Below are 8,678 nucleotides of genomic sequence, written 5' to 3'. Positions count from 1 at the left end.
GAGTCCAACTCATATCATTGTCTATGTCAGGGACGTTTTTCATTTTAAGTGAAATTAGATCCTGTTTTTGAGCCCAAAGCTAAGAATACACAATGCTACCTATTCTATGTTTGAAGAACCATCAGCTTTTGGAGTCTATCCCTTCCCCACTGGGCCCAGTGAGAGGTACCAGTTAAGAAAATCATCACTACCTGCACCACTCTCCCCTCCCTCACATAAGGGGAAGACAGAACAAGTGAAGGTTGCCTTTTGGGGGGAAGGCAGTGTTCTAAAGAGAGGTTATTCTCTCTCCTTACATTGTGAAAGAGGGTAGAGATTTTTCCCCTTCTCTAAGACTGGGGAGGGAGTCACCAAAAGAATCACTAATAAAGTAGGGGTGCTTGAACCCTCTGAACCATTATCAGCTTCAATGAGTTGAGATTGGTGATAGCCTCTGGACTAAAAATTGCCAAACCATTGTCCTGGTGCTGCTAGGGAATAGAAAAAGAGACATGAGAGAGCAGGGAAAGCTGAGAGAGGGAGGTGTCAGAGTGGTGGGGCACTCTTTATTTCTACTGTTTGGAATGGTGAAAAGATTCCCAAGAGTCAGTGGTACTGCATGGTATAGCATGGTCCTAGACAATGGCCCATTACCACATATATGCACAAATGCATATGCAATGCATACCCATACCAGCCTTATATTACCCATTTCAAGCAGCCAAAGAGACTTCTGGGGTTTCTAAATCCCAATTCCAAATTCTGGGGAGAGAAAAGCCAATTGGCCTAGCTTAGTTTACTCCTGGGGGCTGGGGGCTGAAAAGGGAATATCACATGTGAGCAAACTCTTGGAGGAAGAGGCACAGACAAGCTAATTTAAAGCAGAGAAAGGGTGGAAAGGAAATGAGAGACATCATAGCACAGTTATCTACAACCAATATTTTGATAAAACCGAAATCATGAACATGACCTATTGTAAAAAGAAAACATGTTCCATTTCCTGCCCAAATTTTCCATTTTGAGTTAAAAATCTCAAGGAGAAAAAGAGAAAGTACTAACTTGGAATAACTGTAGCTTTAGTTAATCATTATGTAACTGACTTCCAGGCAAATGTTTCTTGGACCAGGAAGAAGGTTCACAGTCCACAAATAGTCATCACAGTCTGCAATAATAACAAACACCTATTGAGTGCTTGTAGAAGGACAGGTCTTGCTGTTGCAGTCTTGGTTCAGTTCAATTAAATTGAGCGCCTTCTATGAGCAAATCATTGTGTGGCGTTCTGTGCTGGTGCTGGGACAACTGGGAATCCACGTTAAAAATCTTAAGTATAGGGCTTCCCTGGTGGCGCAGTGGTTGGGAGTCCGCCTGCCGATGCAGGGGACGCGGGTTCGTGCCCTGGTCCGGGAAGATCCCACATGCCGCGGAGCGGCTGGGCTCCTGAGCCATGGCCGCTGAGCCTGCGCGTCCGGAGCCTGTGCTCTGCAACGGGAGAGGCCGCAGCAGTGGGAGGCCCGCGTACCGCAAAAAAAAAAAAAAAAAAAAAAATCTTAAGTATACAACTTGAATTTTTACATATGTAAATACCCATGTAACCGCCACCCAGGTCAAGATATAAAAGATATAAAGATTCCAGGGCTTCCCTGGTGGCGCAGTGGTTAAGAATCCACCTGCCAATGCAGGGGACACGGGTTCGGGAAGATCCCACATGCCGCGGAGCTACTAAGCTGGTGCACCACAACTACTGAGCCCATGCACCTCAACTACTGAAGCCCGCGCACCGAGAGCCCGTGCCCCGCAACAAGAGAAGCCACCGCAATGAGAAGCCCACGCACCGCAACAAGAGTAGCCCCCGCTCTCTGCAATAAAGCAAGCCCGTGTGCAGCAACGAAGACCCAACGCAGCCAAAAGAAAAAGAAAAAAAAAAGGTGCCCCTCTTGAAGGAAGTTTGATACATTAGAGGCTAAATTTTACAAAACTATTAAAGGAAATAACGATTATTTACACTGCAAAGAGTTTTTAATTTGTAAAATAATTCTCTGTATTGTTATACATAAGTGTCCCAAACTGGAAACTATCCACTTGTTCTTCAATAGATAAATGGATAAATAAACTGTAGTTCATCCACACAATGGAATACTACTCAACAATAAACAGGAATGGATTACTGATACATACAAAAACATGGATGAATCTCAAATGCATTATGCTAAGTGAAAGAACCCAATATTAAAAGATTACATGCTGTATGTTTCCATTTTATATGACATTCTGAAAAAAGCTAAAATATAGGAACAGATATAATGCACACAGGTCAGTGGTAGGCAAGACTAGGTGTGCAAAATGATGTAAATACAAAGGGGCAGCGGGAGGGAATTCATTCAGGTGCTCAACTGTTTTCTAGACTGTCTGTGGTGGTAGTTACAAGAACTTATGGGTGTATAAAATCTCCTAGAAATGTACCCACACACTCACACATACACACAATTTTGTATGTAAATTTTTTAATTCAAAAGAAAAAAAAGAATTCTCTGCATAAAGAACTTCCTTGATGCTTAAAAATGTTACTTTGTTTATCCATATTTAGCTTACTGCAAGTTTTCATAAATAAGTCTGCTGTATGAAGTGAGGTTCACTAAAACTATACCAATTTTCACCAAGAAGTTTTTATAACTCTGTGCAAAAGATCAAGGATTTCTTTTTTTTTACAATCTTAGTGAGATAAAATTAACTTATAAGAAACTGCACATGTTTAAAGAGTACAATTTGATGAGAATTAACATATGTATACATCCATCAAACTATTGCCACAACCAAGGAAACTAATTTATGTAGAACACCCAAGTGTTGATTTTGTAATCCCTCCTTCCTCTTCATCCGAGTCTCTCCCCCCCAGGCAATCACTGATCTTAGTTTCTGTAACTACAGATTATTTTGCATTTTCTAGACTTTTATATATTATGAATGGATTCATACAATATGTACTCGTTTTTTTTTTTTTTTTTGCGGTACGCGGGCCTCTCACTGTTGTGGCCTCTCCCGTTGCGGAGCGCAGGCTCAGCGGCCATGGCTCACGGGCCCAGCCACCCCGCGGCATGTGGGATCTTCCCGGACCGGGGCACGAACCCGTGTCCCCCACACCGGCAGGCGGACTCTCAACCACTGCGCCACCAGGGAAGTCCTGTATTTGCTTTTTGAAAAATAATGATTCCTGGTACAATAATAGATAGCTTGTATTATTCTTAGGGACAAAAAAAAAAGTGTAAGTATTTACAAATATAACTTTTAGTACTAGTTAACGCTTTCCCATGTTATTTAGTCCTATAATTACCTTGATAAGCACACCATTTTTTAAAGTGCGAAGATATTTATAGAGAAGCTTTTACTGATATCCAATGATGATTTTATTAGAATTAGAGCATGGATTCTCCATCTAGCTTCAAAGTTTACATTTTAAAACACAATTTATATAATCTGGGACTTTGGCACAGTGGTTAAGAATCCATCTGCCAATGCAGGGGACACAGGTTTGAACCCTGGTCCGGGAAGATCCCACATGCCACGGACCAACTATGCCCGTGCGCCACAACTACTGAGCCTGCCTTCTAGAGCCTGTGAGCCATAACTACTGAGCCCGCGAGCCACAACTACTGAACCTTGCGCACCTAGAGCCGGTGCTCTGCAACAAGAGAACCCACCGCAATGAGAAGCCCGCACACCGCAAGGAAGAGTAGCCCCCACTCGCTGCAAATAGAGAAAGCCCACGTGCAGCAACGAAGACCCAGTGCAGCAAAATAAATTAATTAATTAACTAAATTAAAAAATTTATATAACCGAACAGAAAACATTTGCAGCAGGTTTATACAGTGGTAACTTATTTAAGCGGAGCTATGATTCCCAGAAATTCCCTCCCCTACATACTTACAAGGTTAGCCTGGACAATAAAAGACGTTTTGTGCGAGATTTAAGAAGGCAGCAGTAAAACAGCAGCTATCTAAAAAGAAAACAAAAAAACCAGCTTTTTTGAGACATAATTCGCATACCATACAACTCACCATTGTCGTCATCTTTTTACACTCAGAGGGTCAGTGCAGAGTATTAGGTACTGCTGTAGCTCACACAGGTTGTCACTGATTTTTTGACTCACTTTGGAGATGTGAGGCAGCAGCTGGGTCCACAGCAATCCATCTCCTGCTGGATCTCCTTCGTCAGTTTCTCCAACTCTACTCCTGGGTCAACTGTACATTTAGCTTCATAATGAAGGATACTAGCTTCTATTGCAGGTCATCTGAATCACTAAGGTTAGAGGTTTAGAGGTGGTAAGGGACCAAGGCAGGTTCCAGCTTGTCTTTGTTCTTCCCCACTTCATGTCCATCTTTCCTTCTTGACTTCCTGCCATGCTAGCATCAGGTCCAGCACCAGACATAGAAGCAAAAGCCATACATAAACTATCTAACCAGTTTCCACAATTGTGGTCAAATCTCTATAAAAAATACTATATTATTCCCAGTGGTTTCTCTGATCAAATCCTATTACAGCTTTACATACTCGCAATCTTTGAGAATCCTTCCTATCAAAAAGAAATCCAAAGGTGTAATTAATGGAGTCGAGTGGTCTATGCAACCTCCACCCCTAATTTTAAAATGTTTGTCTATAGGGTATTTTATCCAGCCACTGATCTATGAGCTCTTTTTTCTTACAGTATTCAGCTCAAGATGATAATTTGGTATATCAGTTGAACACCAAGATTATATAAAATGGCTTGGGAGTAAAGAATAAACTTTTAGATCCATTGAATATATGTGCACAATGTACAATACTGGTTAGGCTTGCTAATCAACCCCTTAGGGTGATAGAATTAATTTAAGGGATATGGCATGCTACTGTAAAAGGAATGAAAATTAAAATATGGTTAAAATTTAGAATGTATGGGACTTCCCTGGTGGTCCAGTGGTTAAGACTCTGCACTCCTAATGCAGGGGGCACGGGTTCGATCCCTGGTTAGGGAACTAAGATCCCGCATGCCGTGCAGTGTGGCCAAAAAAAAAGAAATGTAGAATGTATGATTTTTTTAATTTATGTGAAAGTATCACCTCTACCTGAATGTATAATTGGTATAGGTATGTTTGAATGGAAATTTCTCCTCTATTAGGTAAAATTTAAAAAGAAATGATACATTCATCGACCTTTTGGCCAACACTAGTTGAAGATGCAAAATGGGAGCCTTTAGAGTAACCTACACCTGGCTTTGCCTGCTGCTGTTGTGGAATTGGGCCCCTCACTTCAACCAATTTTTCAAGGATATTAGGCAATTTGCCTGGTTCACAGATAGATGTTCCAGAATTGAAGGTCATGGCTCAGTAAGGAAAGCTGTGGTTTGGTGTCCAGCAGATAGTAAAATTCTCATGAGGGAAAATAAGAACAACTTGGTCCAGGGAGCTAAATTATAGGATGTATTCCTGTCAGTGATAGAAGAATTAGATACAAGTAAATGTCCTACTTTTTGAGTGTGTACTGACTCTTGACCAATGGATATGCAATTTGGTCTGGCAAGTGGGCCATAGATAACTGGATGATAAAAGGGGTACTGCTCTGTGGAAATCTTTATGTAAATTCTAAGAGCAAACCAAAGTGGGACATGTGAATGCTCAGCAAAGAAGCCTTACGCAAGGAATCAACAAGTTGATGACTTAGCTTGACCACTTGAAGTGGCAACCTGGGTCCGTGAAATGAGTTGACATGGGGGAATTCAAACCATGCATCGATGGACCAAATGACACATATACCAGTGCCCCTTACTGAAGCTTAAACCATTAATAATAATTATTCTGTTTGCTATCAGAAAAGCAGTGTTTGCAATTAGCCCTGGGAAGTATTCCCAAGGGAGAATGTCCAGTTCATAGCTGGCAAGTAGGTAATATTGACCCTTTATCTATTGCCCTAGGGGAACTTAGATGGGTATTGACAGAACCTGATTCATATTCTGGGTTTGGCTTTGCATACCCAGTGACTGAAGCCAATGTTTTCAATACTATCAAAAGTTAGAATAGGGCTTCCCTGGTGGTCCAGTGGTTAAGACTCTGCACTTCTACTGCAGGTGGCATGGGTTCAACCTCTGGTCGGAGAAGTTCCACATGCCACGTGGTGCAGCCAAAAAAAAAAATGTTAGAACAAAAATATTGTACCAGTTTGGCCCTCCTAGTCACATTTCCTTGGATCAAGACACTCACTTCTCTGCCCACATGGTACTAAAATGGGCAAAGAAACATCACGTTCAATGGACTGGACTTATCATATTCTTTATCACCCTCAAAGTGGTAGATTAATAGACAATTGAACTAAACACAACTGCTTAAAAAGATGTAGGGGTGACGATGGATTGAAGGATTGGTCTACAAACCTATAGTTTGTATTTTGCAACTTAACATGAAGTTGACAAACGTCATGTCTCCATTAGATAAATTGTTATGCTTTTACAGTGGAAGTAGGGAAAAGAGAATGAGGAATGATGCAGGAATTTAAATACAAGTCTTCCATAATTTTCTTGATTTCAATGCTGTCTTAGTCTGTTTGTGCTGCTATAACAAAGTGCCATAGACTGGATGCTTTATGAACAACAGTTCTGGAGGCTGGCAGTTGGAGATCACGGTGCTGGCATGGTCAGATTCTGGTGAGGACCCTCCTCCAGGCTGCAAACTGCACCTGCTTATATCCTTACAAGGTAGAGAGCAGAGAGCAGCAAGCTCCCTCATGACTCTTATAAGGACACTAATTCCATTCTTGAGAACTCTGCCCTCATAACCTCATTTAATTCTAATTACCTCCCCAAGACCTCACCTCCTAATACCATCACGTTGGGAGTAGGGGTTAACATATTAATTTGGGGGGGTTACACAAAATTCAGTCCATAACAAATGCCAAATTCGTAGTCTCTAGACTAGGTGTGTAATTAAGGGCTCCAGAGGCTGATAATGTAAAACAAGATACTGTTGCTATTAATTTGAACATAATGCAAGAATTCCAAAGAGATTGATGGGATAGATTATCCCTTCCCCCACTTTGCCACATTGGGGCTAACTGTACCAATGTTTTGTTGCTGGTGGACAGGATAGCTCCCTTTTCTCTACTTACCCAATCTGACCCCCTACAATTAGGTATGGACTGAAAGGGAAATCCAGCCATGTCTCATCTTGCTACAAGTCAAATGGACTAGCCCAGTGGTTGAACCACAGGGATCTATTTCAGGGAGGAAAGGTTTGGATTTAAATTAATGATTAATGAAAGAGAGGTGAAATTATTGCTGAGAGGAAAGGAGCCAATAAATGTGTTTTACAAAAGGGAAAATCCAGCAATTCTGATAAGGCTTAAAACAAAAGAATAATATTCTGTCTTAGCTTGGACTTCAACGCCTGTTGGGGAGAAAGACCCTGAAAAAACCTTTTCCCTTTTGAAGAGCCAAGAAGTGAGCTGAATGAAAAACAAACATCCAGAAGTAGTCTACATTCTCAAAATGAATGAAAAAGGAGATCTCTAACTATGACTACATAGAAAAATACTAATGTGGCTATGTCTTTTGATTTTTGTTTCATAGGACATTATTCTTATGGAGAAGAATTAGCCTAAGGAAGATGTTAACTTAATTAATGGTAGATTGATCATGGTTCTTAATCATTCAGCAGATGTATTCCTTAAAGTTCAGATAGCTATAGATCAGGGAGGCAAAATAATTATAAAATCATTATGAAAGTATGAGAAAAGTTATGCTTTTCTTATTGAATGGTTTAGTTTCTGTTTAAATCTGTACCAACTCCTCACTGATTATTGCAAATGTTTAGAATCTGTGTGTGCATTCTGATTGTAAGGCAAGTTAATTTCTGTCAAACTAAGGATAATTGTTTTGTTGTAGAAAGGTCTTGACCACAGATTAGGGTGGTGACCCTTACTGTGACAGGTAAACCTTACTGTGAACCTTACTTCAACAGGTCAGGAATCAGCCTGAACTGTTTTGCTAAAGTTCCTGCATGGCACTGACCCTGGTCAAGGCATGAAACATATTCATTAACAGTGTTGTTTTGTAACCATGGGTCAGAGGAGTTTCGGGGTAGTTGCAGTTTGTACCACTTTGTCAACATTGATTATTAATATCAGTGAGATCAGTGTTTTACACCTGGTTTCAGCTCTGCTGTTGAGACTGGTTATTTGGCAGGAATTTGTCTATGTGACCAGAAAATACAAAAAACTCCACCTAAGACTCCATTTGGGGCTTTCTGCTTTCAAGGTATTCTGTGTTCACATCAGTGGTTCCCAACCACTGCATCTGACCTCAACTCTTACAGAAGGTGAACAAAGCAGCAAGACCTGGCCTCTCTGGACCCCTTACAGTGAGTCAGCATTTGCAGGGATGCAATCCTTACTTTTATGTCATTGATATATTCTTTTCCTGTAATAAACTGTAAATTTATATTTTTATCTTTTAAAAAATATTTATTTATTTATTTGGGTGTGCTGGGTCTTCATTGCGGCATGCAGGATCTTTGTTGTGGCATGTGGATCTAGTTCCCTGACCAGGGATCAAACCTGGGCTCCCTGCATTGGGAGCACGGAATCTTAACCACTGGACCGACCAGGGAAGCCCTTAAACTGTAAATTTACAAGCATTGTCATTTTGAGTCCTTTGAATCTTCTTTAGCAATAAAACTCTA

At 40.8% G+C, this 8,678-nt stretch overlaps 1 non-coding gene across 1 annotated transcript; it reads left to right on the top strand.

The window, feature by feature from the left end:
- Positions 1 to 4,912: 4,912 nt before the first annotated feature.
- On the top strand, positions 4,913 to 4,985 carry TRNAR-CCU (transfer RNA arginine (anticodon CCU)). Its single transcript has one exon. It is a non-coding gene; the product is annotated as a tRNA-Arg (tRNA).
- The last annotated feature ends 3,693 nt before the right edge of the window (positions 4,986 to 8,678 follow it).

Source organism: Orcinus orca, chromosome 4 (assembly GCF_937001465.1).
Source record: "Orcinus orca chromosome 4, mOrcOrc1.1, whole genome shotgun sequence".
NCBI classification, from domain to species: domain Eukaryota; kingdom Metazoa; phylum Chordata; class Mammalia; order Artiodactyla; family Delphinidae; genus Orcinus; species Orcinus orca.
Note: the sequence above shows the minus strand (reverse complement) of the source record. Positions and strands in the feature narration are given on the sequence as shown.